Source organism: Macrobrachium rosenbergii, chromosome 48 (assembly GCF_040412425.1).
Source record: "Macrobrachium rosenbergii isolate ZJJX-2024 chromosome 48, ASM4041242v1, whole genome shotgun sequence".
NCBI classification, from domain to species: Eukaryota; Metazoa; Arthropoda; class Malacostraca; order Decapoda; family Palaemonidae; genus Macrobrachium; species Macrobrachium rosenbergii.
Window position 1 is genome coordinate 41,014,473 of NC_089788.1, and position 22,232 is coordinate 41,036,704.

The 22,232-nt window shown below is 44.6% G+C and overlaps 1 protein-coding gene and 1 non-coding gene across 3 annotated transcripts in view; both read left to right on the forward strand.

Annotated features, from left to right (window-relative positions):
* The first annotated feature begins 3,234 nt into the window (after positions 1 to 3,234).
* The window catches only part of Pp2A-29B (Protein phosphatase PP2A regulatory subunit A), a 148,152-nt gene continuing 129,154 nt past the window's right edge, over positions 3,235 to 22,232 (forward strand). Inside the window, exon 1 of one of the 2 annotated variants that reach the window (XM_067091682.1) lies at positions 3,235 to 3,488. The gene's annotated coding sequence lies outside the window, so the exon portion shown is untranslated. The remainder of the gene's footprint in view (positions 3,489 to 22,232) is intronic. The other variant, XR_010850846.1, reaches the window with a different exon arrangement.
* Positions 16,484 to 16,602, forward strand: LOC136831861 (5S ribosomal RNA). The gene has a single exon (XR_010850994.1). It is a non-coding gene; the product is annotated as a 5S ribosomal RNA (ribosomal RNA).

Sequence of the window (22,232 nt, forward strand, 5' to 3'; positions counted from 1 at the left end):
TCCATAGACCGGCTAAAGCCCGCCTTCCTGTCGGAGAGTCCCGGCAGCGTCGCAGCACCCTTCCGCCCAAACGCACTCCAGCACGCCCTCACCACCGCAGGCGCGGCTCCCAGGAAGGGACCGCCCAAACAGCAGCCTCACAGGCGGGAGGCCCCTCAGTTATCCTCAAGGGGAGCCGCGGCACCCTTCAGCGTCCCACCAGGTACAGGGATTAATCAGACGCGTCCCTCGTCTTGGGGGGAGTATTTGTAAAGTCACCAATTGGCGCCAGGATAGTGTTTGGGCGGCGCCATTAATTAAGTCTCCGCTGAGCTTGTTTTCTTTGGTGACTTCCCGTTTTCTTCAAGCTAAATTAGTCACGCCTAAAACGTGCCAGGTCACGCATTTTAATCATTTTTACTTTATGGTATTTATACAATGTCACACATTGTGTATCACATGTTTCTTCATTCACAGGCATCAAGACTGTATCTATATTGTGTCTCTGTATGTTTCATGTATTGTAATTCGTACTCGTTCACTGCATATTATTGTTTATTGTTTCGACCTCAGGTCACAGTCAATTCCATTGTCTCTCACGGCCCGGCGTCAGTCGGCCGCAATATAAACCGCCTGGATCTGTAATAAACCAGCAGTAACCTTTACCTGCTCGTTTCTTTGACACCTTACAACCTCCTTGTATAATCTTTTAGTTGTTCTGTCCCTGCTTCTGAAAGGTTGAGCTTAATCCTTTGTAAAAACCTCTTAAATATTCAACCCTGTTTTGGCAGTTCTACTAATTCTTCAATTGTGGTGGATTCCAGGTACATATTTTTTTCTTTGTAATCCCCATCTTTCATTTATATGAGCTTTCTCTGTGAATTTATTTGTACATTTCTTCAGCCTGCTAAGTAAAGGTTCTCTTTCCTTCATGGATTTTGTCTTTATTTATACACACACACATATATATCTCACACACATATATGTGTGTATATGGTTGTATGTATATATACAGTATATATATACAGTATATATATATATATATATATATATATATATATATATATATATATATTGTATATATAGATATATATATGAATATATATATAATATATATATATATATATATATATATATATATATATATATATATATATATATATATATATATATATATACAGATATATATATATATATATATATATATATATATATATATATATATATATGTGTGTGTGTGTGTGTGTGTGTGTGTGTGTGTGTGTGTGTGTGTGTGTCTGAGCACAGTTTGATTGACTGATGAGAAGATGAAGGGGGTGCGTACGTCAAGATTTTGTTATAAAAGAGTTATATGAAAAGCCAAAAAAAAAAAAGAGAAAAAAGGTTCTATGTGGTGTACATACTCCAGAAACGCTTGTGCTAGAAGTGGTAGAGACAAATGGATTAAAGGAGTATGATAAGGAAGATAAGTTGTTGTGAGCATTTCAAAATTTTTGTGACAGAAGTACAGTTTTTATTAGAATTTGCAGGCAGAAGAATTATTTGTTTGGTATAAAAATGGGTTTGAGAGAAATTTCTATTGTTTCCACGTTTTTTTTTTTTTTTTTTTTTTACCTCTAATGCATTTATGGATGGATTGATGCAAGAAGTCAGAGCAATGGCAACAAGTGGCACTAAATTTGAAGATATGAATTGTCTTTATATTCATTAAATGGTATACATTATGGCAGACTGCCATCTTCTGTCTAAACAGAGGAGAATGTACCTGGGACGTAGGACAAAGTTGTGGGATGAGAAATTGCGTTATCAATGAATTGTGTAAAGGCTAAAGTTTGGTAAAGTAATGATTTGGGATAGTGAAAAGAAACTAACAAATAGGGAGAGTTTGAGAACGATTGCAAGAGAAGAAAGCTGAGAATAAATTATAAGCAAAAGTAAGGTTGTGCTGTCACGTACGGAGAATCCAGGAACGAAGAGCAACGTATGTCAATTTGGATGGTGGAAGAAAGGAGATAATGGAAGGCAAATTGAAAAGTTAACGAAACACACGCCACATAAAAAGCTCTTACAACAGTTCAAGCATGAGGAGTAATGCAAAAATTTGTGTTTGTGTGTGTGAATGAAAGAATGAATGCAAATTCCGCGTCTGAACAGCCAATGAATTTCCCAGGCACAGAACTTTAGTCCTAGAGAGATTTGGGAGTAAATACAACTGGTGATGGTAGAACAAAAAGGTGAGGAGCACAGACAGGTACTACGGCAAAGGAGACAGCCGAATGTGTGCAACAGATTGGGAGAAGAGTTGCGTGTGCGCGTGTGTCATTAGGTTCTGAACTAATTTTTGGTTATTTTCGAATAGGGTGATGGCTCTATTCGTGTCCATTTATTCGTGATAACAAGACTTTTTTTAAACGTTTGTTAATTAACAAATGAAAAAGTATGTTAGTTGTTTAATCCAGACAAATGATTCGATGCGGACTCTCTTATTCAAAATAATATATAACTTATTTTGGTTATATTCCACACTTTCATAAAAGGAGGTTTGAGACACAGGACTATAAATAGCGAGCTACAAGTTTTTCATGTTTGAATTGTTAATCAAACCTCTTAATTGTTTCACTATTCTCACTTCCCGAGGTTTATAAATTTAAAACGAGCATTGTTTACCAAGTTCCTTCATTGCCTAACTATATTTATTAAAAACTGCACTTGCATTCCCTCAGAAATACACTGCAAATTTCTACATGTTACGCGTATGTAGGCTACACTACTTACAATTATGTAAACAATCAATCATAACATGTTTCCCAGATCTCTCTCTCTCTCTCTCCAAGATGTTCTTTTTTCCAACAAAATGTTATCAATCTAACTCAAAAAGATGATTGATGCAATGAATGAAATTTCCGAAGATTGAAAAGACGGCAGTTGTTAAATTCCTGGCAGTCTTTGGACTGCTGTCTTGTTTCATGTTTCCAAAGTCCACGTTTACTTATAGAAAATAGTTTTAATCAACACAGGCACCACATTTTTTAATCTGACTTTTCAATTGTTGTTTTGCGTGTGAGTATGCTAGTGATGTAGTTTCACATTGCAGCAAACATTGAGAAAGATAAATATTCAGGTTGAAAAAAAAAAACTCAACGGGAAGGAAGGATAATGTATAACAAGATTTGTAGAAAGGACGATGACGATAACGCAGGAGGCATCAAACAATCCGTTCTACTGTAAATATGTACGAACGATTTCCTGTACATCAGTGCGCATCAAGCACCGTACTTCATTTGTTTCGGTATATCCCATCCTTTGGCTGGGGGGAGTAGGGGTGATGCGCAGATTGAATGCGCAGTGAATAACATCATTGATGGGTGACTAGACCGACACAACAGTCCCTACTTGTTATTGTTATAGAGAAGCAAGATATTGAAATGGCCTCGAGTGAAACCACCACGGACGATTCCCTCTACCCCATCGCCGTCCTCATAGACGAGCTGAGGAACGAAGATGTGCAGGTGAGTGCAAAGGCCGCCCAGTGAAATGGCCACTGTCGTGCAGAAGGGAAAATGGGGCTGCATGACGAATGACGGCACTCATGATAACAAACCCAATTCGCTGTCGGGGTCGAGACCTCGCCGCCTCTCCTTCCTTCCTCCCTTCCTTCCTAACTCCTTCCTTCTTTCCTCCTCCTCGCTGGTGTGTCAGTGTCAGTCGGGATGGAAGAGTGGCCTCCGGGTCCCCCAAATGACAGAATAGGCGAGACCAGGAAGGTTGCCACCAGATAATATGGTAGCCTTGGTACTCGAGGTCAAGCTAGGCCCTGCCCTTCCTGCCCGTACGCTTGCTTGCTTGCCCCCCTTACCTTGTCTGACCCTTCCCTCGCTTGGGTCAGGGCACGGTCCTACAGCAGCTAGGCTTGAGGTTTCGGCGGCCCAAACAGCCTGATCCTCGACGTCAGTTGAGGCTCGTCCTACCGCCGGTAGGCTAGCCTGTTTCTGCCAGGCTCTCACTTTCTGGCGGTTAGGCTACGAGCCTCGGGCTACACTTAGCCTAGCCTCAGCTTTAGCTGCCCTTAAAGGATTGGTCACCAGGCTAGTCCTCTGCTCATTGTTGCTCCCTGCCACATTCTGCTGCTGAGATGTAGGCCAGTGCTCGAAGGCTGTGACCACCCTGTAGGGAGTAGGAGAACTGTCTTCACATCCGATATGATGCACTGTAGGCGATACCAAATGGTCTTTAAACTTGACCCTTTAGTCCCTGGCTACTGTATCCTCCCCCCCCCCTTTACTGTGACCCCATTCCCTTTTAGCCGTCTTTTGATGTGCTCTGCAACATCTTGGCTTGACAGGCTGTATTTTATTTTGGGTGGGGGTAAAGCCATCAGTCTAGCTAAGATGGTGCACTGTATGTATTTCTGAAGGTTCTTTAAACGTCTCTTGAATGGCTTGCAACCCCTTCCACTCCTTTTACCGTGCCTCTGTTCATAGTGTCTTTCGTCTGCCTCACTTTGCACTGCACCTAACAATTGTTTCATGTTGCAACTACTATTGTTACACCTCAGACCTTTTTATGCTCAACTTCCCCTTCAGCACTGAATGACCTCGCAGGTCCTAGCACTTGGTCTTTGACCTAAATTGGTAATTCTAAGCCGGCTGTCCCGGGTGAGCTAGACTATGGCAATTGACGTTTTCCTATGTTATTTTACTTCCTTTAGAGGAATTTAAAGTAATATTTTGTCGGCCGGCTGTAACTAAGCTGTCATTGACCTTTGAAGACTACACGACTTGTATTACCTAACGTGGGGTAGGTCTAAGCCGGCATTCAGCGGCAAGCCCCCACCTCCATAGCTAATACGGCAAAATTGTAACCAGTAAACTCCCTAAAAATACCAACCTAACGCACCTAGAGGTGTTTACTGGTTACAATTTTGCCATATTAGTTATGGAGGGAGGTGGGGGCTTGTTGCGAATGCCGGCTTAGACCTACCCCGTTAAATAGGTACTTAAGTCTGTAGTCTTCAAAGGTCAATTACGACAGCCAGCCCGACAAAATATGACTTTAAATTCTTGTAAAGCAAGTAAAATAACATAGAAAAAACGCCAATTGCCACAGTCTAGCTCACATGACAGCCGTTTAGAATTACCCCTAAATTTTATATTCCATGCCATTCCTGAATTGGATAAGTCAGTCAACCAATTTAGGGTTTTGAGAATAGGCATTAAAAATGAGGCTGTTATGATTTGATTAGCTGCTTTTAGGCTTGGCTAATTACATTTATTCTATAGTATATTTTTGAAAAAATAATTTTCACTTCCATTGCAAATGTACAAGTTGTTTTAATGAGGTAGGGGGAACCAGTGAAATTTCTTGTCATTGATTGAGTTCAGCAAGCAAACGTAAGATTTTCACTTGACGGATGATTGTGACATATATATTCATAGGGACTGCTTAGTTAACTCATATGACACCCTTCCCCTTGTCTACTCATATTACCTAAGGGCTCCCATTGGGAACCTAGTGTTTTTATTTCGGGTTGGGAGGGCTTTGTCCTTTCTGGAACCCCCTACCTAACCAGACCTGTAGCACCGTAAAACAACCTGTGTGATAGTTATATTTACAAGGATACAGAATTTGCTACATCTTCAGATATTAATTGATGCAGGACAAGGGGTGTCGATAATTTAACCAAAACATTTCCAGTGACAATTATTGTGAAAACCATTAAAAAATTTTTAATCAATGGGGAAAACTGTATTTCAAGGCTAATTTCATTGGTCAGCAATTTGTAAGATTTCATTGGGGTGTGTTAAACCCCATAATATGAATTTGTTGTTATGCTACACAAACCAAAAAGCCATTGTCATTTAAGGGAACACCATATTACAATTTCAGTAATGGTCATTGATTAAAAAAAACCCTAATGTTTAAATAGGCTCTTGGGACACCCAGAAAGAGTGAAGACAGAGCAAATGAAATATGATTGGTAAATAACAAGAATGCTTGACGGGGGAATTTTGTTAATGGTTAGGTAATAGTGTAAGAGAAAACAATTGTCAGAAGCAGATGTTGCTATTGTCATTATTGTTATGAACTAAACTTGGGAAGTGCAGTACATTATAAGAAGTAGGATACCATATATGAACAAACTAGGCTAATCATAATGTCTACCTTGTACCAGTAAAAATAGTAGACTAGTTCATTGCAGTACTTAGGTAGAAACAAAAACCAATAATAAAATGTGAAAAGTATGGCCTGCCATAGGAATAAAACTGATTAGTTTAATTTAGGTAAATATTATTTTATAGCCAGTAGGCTAAGCCCAGTCCAAAGAGTATGCTGAATACTTTTACATTAATTGTGAGTAGGCTATAGTAATAGTAATTTGATGTGCCCTTGAGAAATCTTAAGATTTGGAAGGGCAAGGGGGATTAAGGCATAAGGTGAACTATATAGTATTTATTTTCGTTAGAGCAAACAGCTTTAGTGCAAAGAATATCAGAGGTAAGATGTGGTAGATGACAATAGTAAGAGCCTGAATAACAGTTTTTGTCCGTCTGACATGGAAGATTGCCTACTGTTAGCCTTCTTGAATTATTGCTACTCGTGAATTATTTTAGTTGAAATTGATCGTTCATCTTTCCTTTTGACAATATTGAACATTTAAAAGAAAATATATTTCAACAATGTATTTTGGTTGGCTGAAATAGAAAAAAGTGAAATACAATATGTACTCTGACGTTCCCATGGTATTGCTAAGTTCTGCTTTTGATCAAGGCAGGTTCAGTGAAGGTTTTGTAAGTGACACCATGTTTTAGGTAAGTTAGAACCATTTGACCCAGCTCATGATTAGGGGAGGGTTCTGGTAAGGACATGGCATTCTAGGGTAGGTGTGGTTGGGCTATGTTGCAACCAAATTAACATTAATTTCAGTGCCATAGTTGAAGTCAAGATAGGTTTGGGGGATCCAGTCTTGGTGAAAACACCCCAGCCAGGTAAGGACCTGGTATGTTATGTTAGGTTGATTACAACCCTGTCATTAAAGTGCCTGAGGTTGGGTTATGGGGTCCAGGGGCTAATCCCCTTACCCCTCCCTCCCCCTTGACCAGGCTAGGGCTTTGTTTAGGTAAAGTACATCATTGTTTACCTTTTGTGTTAGTAATGCGAACACTAACCATTTGCTAGAGAAGTGAATATCGGAAGCATTCAAAGCACAAATTGTAACACAGGAAATTGATATTTTCACCTCCTGGTTGCAACTTTGTTTTGACTCCTGTCTGTCTGTGAGAATGTTATCGGCACTAATGACAAGACCAGCGTACTGCTAATCGTGTAACAGACTCATTTTCTCCCTTTTATATTAGTATTTCGATTCTTTGTTATTGTCATAACTGTTATAATATTACACTAATATGTTATAATGTTTTATCTTAGTAGAGTGCAATATGTAGATATTTACTCAAATAATGAATTGTGTAGCTTTTATTCGTGATTAATTTCAGTGTGATACCCCTCAAAGCATGAAGTAACACCATTTTTCTTATTCAGTTTAAAAATCTTCATTGGAAACCTTGAACGCTTGCTGTTGGCTAAAAAATTTCATCTGGAAAAACTCCCAGAAAATGAAAAAAGAGACTTGGCATTCTGTAGAAAATATGATTTAACACATACAACTTACCTGTTAGTTACATATAGCTTTAGTCTTTGACGTCACGGCAAAATTTCAAAACGCGCGGCAGCGCCAGTCCGAATATCGGGTGATCGCCCTTACCTGCCCTCTGTCGGGGTACTAGGAACTATTCCAACATGCTTCAGAATAATTTTGCCGTCACGCCGGCGACATTGTTGTCGGTACTCGGCGAAATTTCATTGTATCTGCCTACATCGAGCTGTTTTCACTTGGTGAAGTACTCTCTTGTTGGTTTGCGGCTTTGCCAGTTATTTGTCACCTATTTAGTCAGGTTTTCTGATAATTATGTCAGATTCTGGGTCTTATACCTTTAGGGTATGCAGCAAAGGCTGTAAGACGAGGTTGGTCAAGGCTAGTCTTGATCCTCATTCAATTTGTGTGGCTTGTAGAGGTCAGGAATGTTCATATGAGAGGAAGTGTGATGAATGTGTCAGTATGACTGAAAAGATTGGAAGGCTCTATCTAAGTATGTAAAGAAGCTTGAGAAAGATAGAGCCAGGAAAGCTTTAGCTAGAAGTTCTTCTTCTCTCTCTCAGAAACCGGAATCTCCCTTAGCTATGCAGGAAACTTCTATTAATATCCCGTGGCTACTAATATTCCTATTCCTGACTCTGATATCCCTGAACCCGTTACCGTGTCTGAGTATCAAGTCCAGATGGACGCCAGATTTAACCTTATTGTGGGCGCCATGGAGGATATTGGCGTTAACGTGAAATCCCTTCATGAGCGTATGGATTCTTTCCAAAATATTGTGAATAATTTAAGTGCAGTGCAAAGTGTTAGTGTGGTGGAGGAGGTGGTTGCTCGGCCTACTCGTTCTCCTAGACCTAAGCCTCTGTCAAGCTCCCCTGCTCCTGGGAGAAGACATGCTGAAAGTCCAAGGGAGGCGAGTGGGGTCTGCTCACGAGCAGCCGCCCCCTCGAACAGTCCTGTTGTTTCCCAGGCTGTTTCAGGCGCCGTTGGAAAGGCGACTCAAGGAAGTGTCTTTCTTCAAGCTCCAGTGATTCGCCTCGCAGAGGCTGGAGATTTCCGACGAGTCTAGACCATTGAAGAGGTCCAGGAATCTTTCGCCTTCAGCGGTTCAGAAGAAGAAGCCATTTCGCTTATCACAGCCTTCCTGTAGTTTTTGGGAGAGTCCGGAGAGATTTTCGTCGTCTGAAGAATCTTCTCCCAGGCGCAAAGGCTCATGTGCGCAAGAGGTATAAGACTTCCCATTCGGTATTGCCCAGCGTTCCCGGTGTTTCTCCTTTGGTTTCACGTAAGCCTATTGTGGCTTCTGCGCCTCTTCCTCATCACGATCCTGGCTCTACTGATCATCGTTCCCCAGTTGGATCTCGTCTACTCATGACTTTCTTGAGCGATGCACAAGAAAATTGGAAGCATTCTTGGCGGGCTCGGAAGGCCTGGTTCTTCTCCAGCAAAGCCTTCTGAAGTGTATTTGATGCCTCCTCCTTCGTCTCGAGCTCTCGGAGCGCCCAGTACGAAAGCTCCTCCTCGATCTGTGTCTCTTGATCCTCCTTTGGTTCAGGCTCAGGATCAGGCTCTTACGCCTAGTCAGGCTCAGGCGCTCCCTCAAGATTTAGCGCTCTCTCAGGCTCAAGCGCCTCAGGTAGCGCCTGGTGAGGCGCCATCCCAGGCTCCTTTTGTGGCGCCAGTTCAGGCTCCTCTTGTGGCGCAGGCTCCTCTTGTGGCGCCAGTTCAGGCTCCTCTTGTGGCGCCTACTCAGGCTCAGGCTCCTCCTCAAGCTCTTATTCAGGCTCCTACTCTTCCTTCACAAGATGTGTGTGTGCAAGCGGAAGGTTTTTCTCCTATTTCGTCTGAGGAAGAAGTTGTGGAAGAGTTTCCTGTAGACGAACCAGACTCCTCTCGCTCGGATTACAAGAAGCTTCTTCGCTTCTTTATTGATAATTTTCCTGAGGATTTTGCACCTGCGGCTCCGGCTTCCCCTCTCTCTCAGTACGCAAGAGACTCGAAACCTCCTACCTCTTCCTTTATGAAGTTAGTGCTTTCTATTTCAGCTAAGAAGGCATTAAAGAAAATGAACTCCTGGTTGGAAGACAAAGCGTGATCAGGGGAAAACCACTTTCTGCTTCCCTCCTTCCAAGCTTTCTACTAAGACGAAGGCTTGCTACGACACTGGGGAAGTTTTCTCTCTGGGAGCTTCTGCCTCCTCTCAGGGAGACTTCTCCAGTCTCGTTGATTCTACCCGTCGTTCTGCGATGAACTCGGCTCGGATTTTCTTCTCTCCTTCAGAGTTGGACCACCTTTTGAAGAACGTTTTCCGAGTTTTGGAAGTCATCAGTTTTATGGACTGGACTATTGGCGCTTTGGGTAGGAAGGTAAAGTCTTTTGGTCTTTCCGAGCGCATTTCGATGATTTCTCTTCTGTTATGTCCTGCTTAGATAAAGGGATTCGTGACGGTGCGTCTGAGTTAGCCTCCATCTTCACGTTAGGAGTTCTTAAGAAGCGACAACTTTGGTGCTCTTTTTGTCGCTCAGTGGAGTTTCTAGGACTCAAAGATCGGCTCTTCTTTTTCGCACCTCTGGATAAGAAGTACCTTTTCCCTCAAGAACTTGTGGCCGAAGTGTCGAAATCCCTTACTCAGAAGTCCACACAGGACCTTTTGGCGCAATCCTCTCGTAAAACCAAAAGCTCCTCAACCTTCTCTGCCAGCGCAAACTCGTCCTTTAGTTAATCAAAATAGGCCCTTTCGTGGCAGGCCCCTCACCCGTACAGGATCTAGTTTCCGGGGCAAAGCAAGATTTGTCTCCAGGGCTATCAAACCCTCAATTAAAAAGTGATCTGCATGTCCTCCATGCACTAGTAGGAGCCAGACTTCAGCAGTTCTGGCAAACTTGGGAGGAGATCGGAGCGGACCAGTGGACCACGTCCGTGCTAAAGGAAGGATATTCTATCCCCTTCCTCAAGAGGCCCCCTCTTGCAACAGAACCTTTAGCTTTGACAGCATATTCCAGCAACTTAGAGAAATGCTCGGTTCTGAGTGCGGAAGTAGACTCCATGCTTTTAAAAGGAGCGATAGAGATCGTGGAAGAAGTCAACTCTCCAGGCTTTTACAACCGTCTTTTTCTTGTTCCAAAGGCCTCAGGCGGCTGGAGACCAGTCCTGGACGTAAGTTCTCTCAACCTTTTCGTGGAGAAAACCAGTTTCTCGATGGAGACGACGCAATCCGTCCTCAATTCTCTTCGTCCGGGGGATTGGATGGTCTCAATAGATCTGCAGGACGCTTACTTTCACATTCCGATCCATCCCGCGTCCAGGAAGTTTCTTAACCGTTTTCCAGGAGAAGACTTATCAGTTCAGGACTCTGTGCTTTGGTCTGTCCACAGCCCTCAAGTATTCACAAGAGTTATGTCCACTGTTGCCAAAGCTCTTCATCTCAGAGGAATAAAGATCTCTCTCTATCTAGACGATTGGCTCCTTCGTTCCCAGTCTCAGTCTCAGTGCTTGGAGGATTTGAAAGTAACTCTCGACTTGACTCAGAAGCTAGGACTTCTAATCAATTGGAAGAAGTCTCACCTATCTCCCTCACAATCCAGGATCTATTTAGGAGTGAGACTGGAAACAGTTCCTTTTCTGGCTTTTCCGTCAGATCAAAGAATCTCGGACTGTCTCGCAAAAAAGTCCAGAACTTTCTGGATATGGATACCTGTTCATAAAGGCTTGGATGAGCCTCCTGGGAACTCTGGCGTCAATAGAAAAGTTTGTCTCCCTGGGAGACTTCACATGAGCCCCTTCAATTCTACCTCAGGGAGCAATGGAACAGGAAAACGCTTCCAGACTCCTTTCCTTTCCAATCTCGGACCTTATCAAGGAGGATCTAAGGTGGTGGTTAGATCGAAGAAAATTAGAGAAAGGTCTCTCTCTTTTCCGTCGAACCCGAACCACGAACTGTTTGCAGACTCGTCAGAAGTAGGATGGGGAGCGGCGTTGGGGGTAAAAGAAATTTCAGGTTTGTGGAATCACGACAGAAAAAGAATGGCACATCAACAAGAAGGAGTTGAAAGCAATCCACCTGAGTCTCACTTCCTTCCTACCTTCGTACAGGGACAAACAGTTCTGGTTCATTCAGACAGCACCACAGCGTTGTCTTATATAAAAAAACAGGGGGCACTCATTCTTACTCCCTCAGCGAGGTAGCAAGAGACCTCCTTTTGTGGGCAGAAAAGCACAAGATTCTGCTCCTAACGAGATTCATTCAGGGAGCCCTCAACGTGAGAGCGGACTCCTTGAGCAGGAAGCACCAGGTTCTGTCCACAGAGTGGATTTTGCACCTAAGAAGTGTGCAAGTCGCTGTGGAGACTTTGGGGTCAACCTCTGGTAGACCTGTTCGCGACGAACAAGTCGAACAGGCTCCCAATCTTCTGCTCTCCTGTCCCGGACCAAGCAGCCTTCCAGACGGACGCAATGCTACTGAATTGGTCGGGTCTGGACCTTTACGCCTTCCCGCCGTTCAAGATGTTAGGTGCGGTGTTGAGGAAATTTCAGCACCACTCCAACACCAGGATGACGTTGATAGCCCCCTTCTGGCCTTCCAGGGATTGGTTCCCAGTTCTCATGGATCTCTTGATCGACTTCCCGAGGAGCCTTCCAAACAGAGTAGATTTACTCAGACAGCCCCACTTCAGGAGATTTCACGAAAACCTGTCAAGTCTGCGGCTAACTGCGTTCAGACTATCGAACGTCTTCTCAGAAGCAAAGGATTTTCGAAGAAAGCGGCTCAATCCATCGCTAGAGCCAGAAGACCATCTTCGATCAAGGTCTATGAGTCCAAGTGGAATATGTTTCGTTCATGGTGCAAAGATCATGACATTTCCTCTTCCAGAACCTCGGTGACGCAGATTGCGGATTTTCTTTTGTTCCTCGGGAATAAGAACCTTTCTGTATCCACACTTAAAGGTTATCGTAGCATGCTGGCTACTGTTTTTCGTCACAGAGGTTTGGATATCTCTAATAACCAAGATATAACGGACCTTATTAAATCCTTCGGTACCTCTAAGAGGTCAGATGCTAAAGTTGTTTCGTGGAATCTTGATGTAGTCCTGAAGTGGCTTATGTCTGAGAAATTTGAACCTATGGATTCTGCTTCTTTAAGAGATCTTCCAGGAAAACCCTCTTTTTAGTTTTGTTAGCTACAGCTAAGAGAATCAGTGAGATCCACGCCTTGGATAAGAGAGTAGGATTCTCTGCTTCAAAAGCAATTTGTTCTTTCAAACTGTTTTTTTGGCCAAGAACGAGACCCCTTCGCACCGTGGCCTCGCTCTTTTGAGATTCGAGTCTGTCGGAATTGGTAGGTAAGGAGCAGGAGAGGTTCCTCTGCCCAGTCAGAGCCTTGAAATATTATTTGCGAAGGACTAAAGATATTAGGGTCCTTCAGATTCCTTATGGTGTTCGGTCAGGAACCCTCTTAGACCAATGTCCAAGAATGCCATGTCCTTTTTATTAGAGATCTGATTTCTGAAGCTCACTCCAATATTTCAGAGAATGATTTGAAAATGTGTAAAGTGAAGGCTCACGAAGTGAGGGCTATCTCTACTTCTCTCGCTTATAAAAGGAACCTCTCCTTCAAGATATTGTGCAAGCAACCTACTGGAGGTGTAAGTCTGTATTTGCTTTGCATTATCTCTGCAAGTGCAGACAGTGTTTGATGAGTGCAGCACGTTAGGGCCCTTTGTTGTATCTGGCACGGTAATGGGTAAAGGGGTAAAGGAGGATTAACCTACCTTTACTTACTTGTTTTTGGAGTGTGAAGGTTTTTATGGTTGTCTGTGAGGGTAAGTGTTGGTTAGTTTTACCCCACAGTTGGTTTTGGTTTTTATGGTTATACTTTTTCTTTGGTGTTGGGTGACCCCTTTTGTAATTCATGATGTTTGTGCTGCGCCCTGAGCAGGGCATACTTGTGGTATTGTCACGGCCATGTCTAGGTGACTGATACCCAGCTTAAGCAATCTGCGACCAGGTCATTATACCCCCCTGGTTGCTCTGAGGATAGCAGGTTACTGAGGCAGTAACTGTGGAATCAGCTACCTTAGCAGGTGAGGAACTAAGAAATTTTCTACATTAATAACCTTAATGTTTCCAACAACTCTTTTTAGCTGTCATTGCCCCACCTCCTAAAGGTGTCAATCAGCTATATGTAACTAACAGGTAAGTTGTATGTGTTAAAATGACATTTTTATGATAAAATTGTTTCATGCAACTTACCTGTCAGTTATATATATAGCTGTATTCTCCAAGTCACGACAGAATTCCAAAAACTCGCGGCACGCCTCGTGGGGGGCCAGGTGGTTAATACCCATTCCCGCCCTGGGAGGCGGTATCAGGAACCATTCCCATTTTCTATTCAGATTTTCTCTGTCGCCGGTACTGTCAACAACTGTTTTCAGTACCTCCGTCTTTGGATTTAAATAAACTCGTTATTTTCCACTTAAGTATTCTATTTGACTTTTGGTTTTTGTCTTTGGATTGTGGATTGGCATACGCTTTTGTGGAATTTGCTTTTGATTGCTCTTTGGATGATGTCTGGATCTAGTTATGCTAGCTTCAGAGTATGTTGTGTGAATGAGTTTAAGAGTGGTTGAAGGGAGTACAAGTTAAAGCTTACTGTAGATCCTCACAATTACTATATGCATGAGGTGTAGTGGGCAGGTTTGCTTGATAAATGATCGCTCTACTCTGCCTCCCACCCTGCTAATTTATTAGTTCAGGATTTCATTCTCGCACTAATAGTGCTCCTTTTTGCATCTGGAAGATGGCTAACATATATTATCTATTGCGAAGGTGCATAGATTGGCGAGTCTAAATATAATAAAGAAGAAACAATAAATAACGCTGGGTCAGTCAAAGTGCACGTACCAGGAAAACGGACTCGTAAGATTTAAAAACTGAAGAGGATATGTCCAATAAAGTTTTTTCGTAACTATGTTGTTACAACAAAATCAAACACTTATGGAGTTATTAAAGGAAATGTAAGGTTTGTTTTTGGAGATAGTCTACCGAGCAGCGGGACTAGAGTGACGTCCGTAGGCAAATGGCTGCCTCCTAGTAAAAAAAAAATGTAAACAAGCGCTTTCAACGAGTTCAAAGTAGCACGGTGGCGTTAAAGATGCCATAATTTACTCAGGTCGGTATCAAACATTAGTTTTAGTCAGGGTGAGGAGATAACCTACCATAATTTTAGTTAAAACGAGCGAGAATAGGTTTTATCTCGCCTAGGGACTGATTTAAATCTACCTGCCTAACGTGGCCTCAGCAAATTCTGTACTCGTAGGCTAAACGGGTTGAGACTTCCCAAGTAGGTAGCCTATTTCACAATATATTGACTGGGGCCCTTTCTGTCAAGCATGCTTCGTCTCCCAGTCGTGTTCACCGGGACCTCTGAAGCTGGTTCGCCATCGTGACGCTCTGCTGCAGCGTGACTCTCCAGGGCAGGAGCTTTCTGGGCGCTTCTGTAGCTGCCAATTGTCAGGGCGCCTCCTCTCCTGCCTTGGCAGGGCGCTCGGCTGGACTTCGCCATCGTGGCGCTCCGCCAAGCAGCTATCCTGGGCGCTTCTGCCTTCTTCGTCAGGGCGCTCCTCTTTTGCTGCCATGCAGGGCGGCTCTGGACTTACCATCCTGGCGTTCCGCAGCAGCTATCCTGGGCGCTTCTGAAGTGAGCTTCGTCAGGGCGCTCCTCTCGCTGCCATGCAGGGCGCCGGCTGGACCGCCATCGTGACGCTCCGCAAGATTCAGCTATCCTGGGCGCTTCTGTAGCTGCTCTTCAGGGCGCTGCCTCTCTAATCTGCCCGTGCAGGGCGCTCGGCTGGACCACCAGCGTGGCGCTCCGCAGCAGCTATCCTGGGCTCTTCTGTAGCTGCTCGTCAGGGCGCTTCTCTCGCTGCCGTGCAGGGCGCTCAGCTGGACCGCCATCGTGGCGCTCCACAAGCAGCTATCCTGGGCGCTTCTGTTCGTCAGGGACGCTCCTCTCGCTGCCGTGCAGGGCGCCGGATGGACTCTCGGGAGGACGCCTCTTTGGTTGCTCGTTCGAAGCTTCAGAGCAATCAAAGTCTCTTGACAGATGTGGATCCCATCTGCGTGTTGGACCGCAAGGCCTTCGTTTCTCCCATTGAAGAGGAGAAGTCTCTTGTGAGTCGGAGCCTGCAGTCCTTGAGCAGCCTCCCCCTTCCTCGTCTCTGGCGGACTACCAGGTGTTAGCCGGCCTTTCTTAAGGACTTGTTTGGCGACAAGTTTCAAACCCTCGGCCACTCTCTCTCCTCCTTCGCAGTTTGCTTCGTCCTGACGAGGAGAGCGCCGGGGTTTGTCAAGATGACTTCGTCTCTGGCGGCGAAGAAGGCCTTCAAGAAGGTTAACACCTGGATGGAGGAAGAAGACCCAAGGCAAGACTTCTTTTGCCCTGCCTCCGTCCACAAGCTGAGCGGCAAGGCAGGTATGTGGTAAGAGACCGGGGGGACGTTGGCTCAAGAGTTCTTCGTTGTCCCAGGGAGACTTCGCTAAGCTTGGTCGAAACGCGCCTGAAGGTCCCTCCTGTCGGCTGCCAAAGTGTCCTGGACTATGTCGGAGACGGATCACCATTTGAAAGGACTGTTTCGAACCATGGAGGTCTTCATTTCCTGGACTGGTGTTTGGGGGCTCTAGACGTCAGGATTAGGAGACCCGACTCGATCTGCCTGGGGGAGCTGTCCAGCGTGTTGAACTGCATGGACAAGGCAGTCAGGGATGGCTCAGAGGAACTGGCTTCCCTCTTTTGTACGGGCCTCTTGAAGAAGAGGGCCTTGTACTGTAACTTTACAGCCTTTGGCCCTACCAGCCAACGGCCATACCACGTTGAAAGCACCGCTTCTCGTGCGATCAGCGAAGTTAAGCAACGTTGGGTCTGGTCAGTACTTGGATGGGTGACCGCCTGGGAACACCAGATGCCTTTGGCGTCATACTTTTGCAAAGTCAGTTTCTCCGTCGCAGAGGGCAGAATTGCTGTTCTCCCCTTTTGAGCCATCTCTTCCCCCAGTCCTTGTTCAGGATCTCTCCTCCAGCTTGAAGGAGGCCACTCCAAGACCTCTTGGCCCACTCGTCAAGGACGCCCGGCAGTCCCTTTGATGTCGTTGTCGGGTCAGACCTCCAGGAAGTAGAAGCCCTTTCGTGGAGGAGCTTCTTCCTCTAGATCTTCTCCCGAGTGAGGTCTTTTCAGAGGCGGAGCCCGCCTAAACCTTGGGGCAGGAAGTGATTTGCAGCGCTCCAGACACCTGTAGGAGCCAGGCTTCTTTGGTTTGGACAGAGCCTGGAGAGTAAGAGGGGCAGACACCTGGTCCCTTGAAGTTATCGAGAGAGGGATACAAGATCCCCTTTCTCGACTCACCACTTCTGTGCATGTCGCCTCCAGATCTGTCGTCCTCATTCCTTCAAGAGAAGCAACAGATCCTTTTCGAGCTATTAGAGCAAATGCTCGAGCCAGAGCTGTGGAGCAAGTCCTGGAGCTGGACTCCCCAGGATTCTACAACCGACTGTTCCTAGTTCCGAAGCAGTCGGGAGGATTGAGACCAGTCCTTGATGTCAGTAGACTGAACCGCTTCATGGTGAAGGAGAAGTTCACGATGGAGACGTCCCAGTCTGTTTTAGGAGCTTTAAGACCAGGAGATTCGATGGTCGCTCTGGACTTACAGGACGCTTACTTTCATGTTCCCATACATCCCCAGTCGAGCAAGTATTTGAGGTTTGTACTAGGGGGACGAGTGTTTCAATGCAGAGCTCTTTGCTTCGGGCTAAGCACAGCTCCCCCTGATCTTCACGTTTATCATGAGAAATGTGGCGAGATGGCTTCACTTGGCGGGGGCATTCATATCTCGCTTTACCTGGCCGATTGGCTCATCCGAGCCTCTTCACAGTCAAGGTGTCTGGAGGACCTGAATGCGAATTTAGAGTTGACAAAGTCCCTAGGACTTCTAGTGAGCGAAGAAAAGTCCCATCTGATCCTCGGCGCAGTCCATGCGTCTATCTGGGGATTCAGATGGATTCAGTGGTCTTTTCAAGCTTTTCCATCCCAGGAACGTCAGTAGCAATGCTTAGAAAAGTCTCATCCTTCCTAAGGAAGGAAAAATGCTCGGTGAGGAATGGACGAGTTTGCTGGGGACCATTTCCTCTCTGGAGAAGTTTGTTTCCCTGGGAAGACTTCATCTCAGGCTCTCCAGTTTTCCTGGCGGAAAACTGAATAGACAAGGAGAATCTAGAGGAGACCCTGAAGATCTCTCCCGTTTTCAAGATTCACCTGAGGTAGTGGCTCGACCCCTGAGGTTGGCGGAAGGGTTTCTCTATGCCTTCAGAGCCCAGACCTGGTGTTGTTTTCCTACGCTCCCAGGGAGGGGATGGGGAGCAACACTAGGAGGAGGGGAGTGTCAGGCATCTGGAGAGGGGAACAGGTGTCCTGGCACATCAATCTCAAGGAATTAGGGCGATCCTGCTGGCCCTTCAATCCTTCCCGAGAGCCAAGTGTCAGGCCGAGTCAGTTCAAGTAAATTCAGACAACTCCACAGCCCTGGCATTCCTCAAGAAACAGGGGAGGAACTTGTTCCCGGTCCCTGTTCGCCTGGCGAAGAGATCCTGCTTTGGGCCCATGCGCGGGGATCACGATCCTTGCGAGGTTCGTTGCAGGAGTGGAGAATATCCCCAACTGCGGAGGACCTTCTCGAGCGGAAAACAGCTTCTACCGACCGAGTGGACCCTTCACGAGGAAGTATGTCAGGAGCTGTGGAGGTTATGGGGCGTCCTTGGTAGATCTGCTCAGGCAGCCCCATTTCTCGGTACCTCAAAACTTCCCGCTCTGAGTCTAACTGCATTCAGACTATCAGCCGACAACAAGGATCTTCACGATCTCTTGAGATCCTTTGAGACTGTCAAGGTACCTCATTCCAGGACGCCTCCCTGGAACCTGGATGTCGTCCTAAATTTTTTATGTCAAATACCTTGAGCCTCTTTCTTGGCGTCTCAAGAATGTGACGAGGAAGGTTTTTTTTCCTAACTGCTCTGCCTCTAAGCCCGAGAGTGAGTTAGTGAACTTCAGGCTATCAATAATCATGTGGTTTTAGAGGCCATAATGCAGTATGTTCTCTAAACCGTATGTTCTTCTAAACTTGAACCCGTCTACCCCTTGGCCCAGGACCTTCGAGATTAAGGGTATGATGGAAATTCTCGGACATGAACCAGAAAGAGTCATGTGTCCTGTCAGGGCTCTCAAATTTTATTTGCAGAAGACTTGGGAAAGTCGAGGTCCTTCGGACAGTCTGTGGTGCTCTGTCAAGAGGCGGATTTGCCTCTTTCTAAGAATGCACTGGCGTTCTTTTTAGAAGCACCATTTTAGCGCACTTTCCGGCGTTCAAGACAGTGACATGAGTCTTTTGAAGTTAAGGCTCACGAAGTTAGAGCCATTGCAACCTCGGTGGCTTTCCAGAAGAACATGTCCCTTTGCGATCTTCTGGGTACCACCTTCTGGCGAAGCAATTCTTGTTAAACTTCACATTACTTGCTTGGGGCGTGAAGGCGACATCAAAGACTGCTATTCTGCTAGGACCATCGTTTCCACACCCAGGCGCGGCCCCATAACTCTTCTAGGCCTGGACCTCTGTCGGACTCCCAGGACCAGGAGAGGGCAGTCGAAAGCCACAGGAGGGTTCACGGGGCTTCCCACCCGATCTGGCGTCCTTAAGGCAGGACCTGTTGTCGCTTCTGCAGACACAGTGTTGCGGGCAGGGAGCGATACTCATCCTATCCTTTAGAGGTTAGGAGAGTATATTTTAATCTTGATTTTGTTTTTTTACATCAGATCGGTCCCATAACGCTTCTAGGCCTGGACCTCTGTCGGACTCCCAGGACCAGGGAGAGGGCATGTCGAAAAAGCCTCAAGAGGGTTCCGGGAGGCTTCCCCGATCTGGCGTCCCTTGGCAGGACCTGTTGACGCTCTAGGTCAGGTGGTTGGTCCAAAGCCTTTTGCCCTCACAGTATGGCCTTATGGTCTAGTCCCATTGTGGTCACGCCCCTGGACAGATCATCTAGAACTCACCAGCTATATCCCTGTCACTACCTTGCTGGAGACTCTAGTAAAGCAGAAGCAGGCTTGGGTGACAGTAATCACGAAGTCAGCTATGCTAACATGCGGCCTGGACCTCTGTCGGACTCCCAGGACCAGGGAGGGCATGTCTGTAAGTTGTAAGTTGGTTTCAGATTGGGGGACTTCCCACCGATCTGGCGTCCCTTTCAGGTAGTTGATGCTCTCGGTCAGGTGGTTGGTCGTTGCTCCTTTTGCTCTCACAGTGGTCTTATGATCTAGTCCCATTGTGGTCATGCCCCGTGGACAGATCATCTAGAACTCACCAGCTTATAGGTCACTACCTTGCTGGAGACTGTAGTAAAGCAGAAGCAGGCTTCTTGACTGTAATCACGAAGTCAGCTATGCTAACAAGTAAGGAACCAAGTGTGGCGTCAATCGTCTAACATATATTTGTTTCCTAAATCCTATTCTGTCTCTTCCCACCTCCAATGGTGGGATTCAGCTATATATATATCTGACAGGTAAGTTGCATGAACAAAATGATATTTTAATGATAAAATAAAGTTTGTTCATACTTCACCAAAAGATATATATAATCATAGTGCCCACCCTCCTCCCCTCAGGAGACAGTGGCACTAGAAAATCTGAATAGAAAATGGGAATGGTTCCTGATACCCGCCTCCCAGCGGCGGGAATGATATTAACCACCTGGCCCCACTGCATTAATAACCAGAATTTTTGGAATTCTGTCGGACTTAGAGAATACAGCTATATATATCTGCCAGGTAAGTATGAACAAACTTTATTTTATCATTAAAATATCATTTTTATTCTAAAATAATGTTTAACACATACTTACCTGTTAGTTACATATACGAAAGCCCACCCTCCTCCCCACGGGGACAGGTAGGCAAATTATTCTGAAGCATGTTGGAATAGTTCCTAGTACCCCGACAGAGGGGGCAGGTAAGGCGATCACCCGATATTCGGACTGGCGCTGCCATGCGTTTTGAAATTTTGCTGTGACGTCAAAGACTAAAGCTATATGTAACTAACAGGTAAGTATGTGTTAAACATTATTTTAGAATAAAAATGTCATATTTACTGTCTCCAATAAAAGTTTGAGTATAATTTGTGACGAACTGAATTTTCAGTAGTCTTCCCTTTTCCAATTTTTTTTTTTTTTTTTTTTTTTTTACTCGCACCACCTCAGGCGCTTGACAAATCTGCTTCCTCCTGATGTTATTGAGATTCTGTCTCTCACTAAAGCCTGTCCAGGGATGTTTGTTTATGCTTGTTAGTTGAAATGTCTGTAAAGTGAGAGAGCAATATTGAGCACGTTTATGTAACGTTTTCAACCACTTTGTCAAGGTGATAGCATTAATCAACCCTTATGCCCTGAAACACCATAATCGAGACTTTGCCGGCAGAAGTTGAATTGCCACGATTGTGGCAATCCAGTTTCTTCTGGCTTTTTGCCTGGTATTTATGTCTGGCAGTGGTGTATTTTTAGAACAGAAGTAGAGGGCTGTCATTGACTGATAGGTTTTTATGACAACCAACCAGCCAATCACGTATTAATTTTCTTTTTAACGAGAAGTAAGCAACCTTTTGTTCACGTAAATCTGCAGACATGTCTGACGAGAGCAACAAAACCTGTTTGAATGCGTAGTTAATACGCTGTGTATATGTTAATGAAAAGACAGTATGAAGAATAGACTGAGGATTTATTGCGTTATTTCATTTCTTCAAGTGTAAAATTGTTGCTTTGCTTTCAGTTCCAGCCTAGGCTACATTTGTTTACAATTGTCGGGAAGAGGATGATCTTGAAAAGTTTCTTTTTCCATTGTATCTTAGCAAAAAAGTATGATGTAATTGTAACACATTTTTGTGTTTTCCAATTTAAGTACAGTAGAACCTCGGTCCTCGACGCTAATTCGTTCCAGAAGAAGTGTCGAGATTCGATTTTGTCGAATTCTGAGTTAATTTCTCCAGTAAGAAATAACTGAAAATGGATTAATCCATTCCTGACCACCAGTCATTACCCCAACCTTGCCTTTTTATACAAAACTTTACACAAATTACAATTAAATAAGTTCAGAGTTGAATAACTTACCATATCAGAAGCATTTTTTACATTTTTAAATGCATACTGTATCAAAAAAATAGGCTTATGACCAATGCGGCCGCATTACCGATGATAGACCGAGCGCCATAGGCTAGGCTAGGTAGCCTATAGGCACTACCAGAATGTACTGCAACGGGTACACATGAAAACTGTTGTTAATAATGATAACATTGGAAAACAAGCCGGATTATCACATTAAATTAATAATACAGTATTTATAAACTGAATTACTGTATGTCTTGTTATAAAATTAAGAAAAATTTCATAAATTACGTCGGAACTCAGACATACAGTAATTCGGCTTATAAATACTGTATTATTAATTTAATTTGATAATCTGGCTTGTTTTTCAACAGCAGCAGCAGCATGTGTGGGCTTTAAATGCTTTTAAA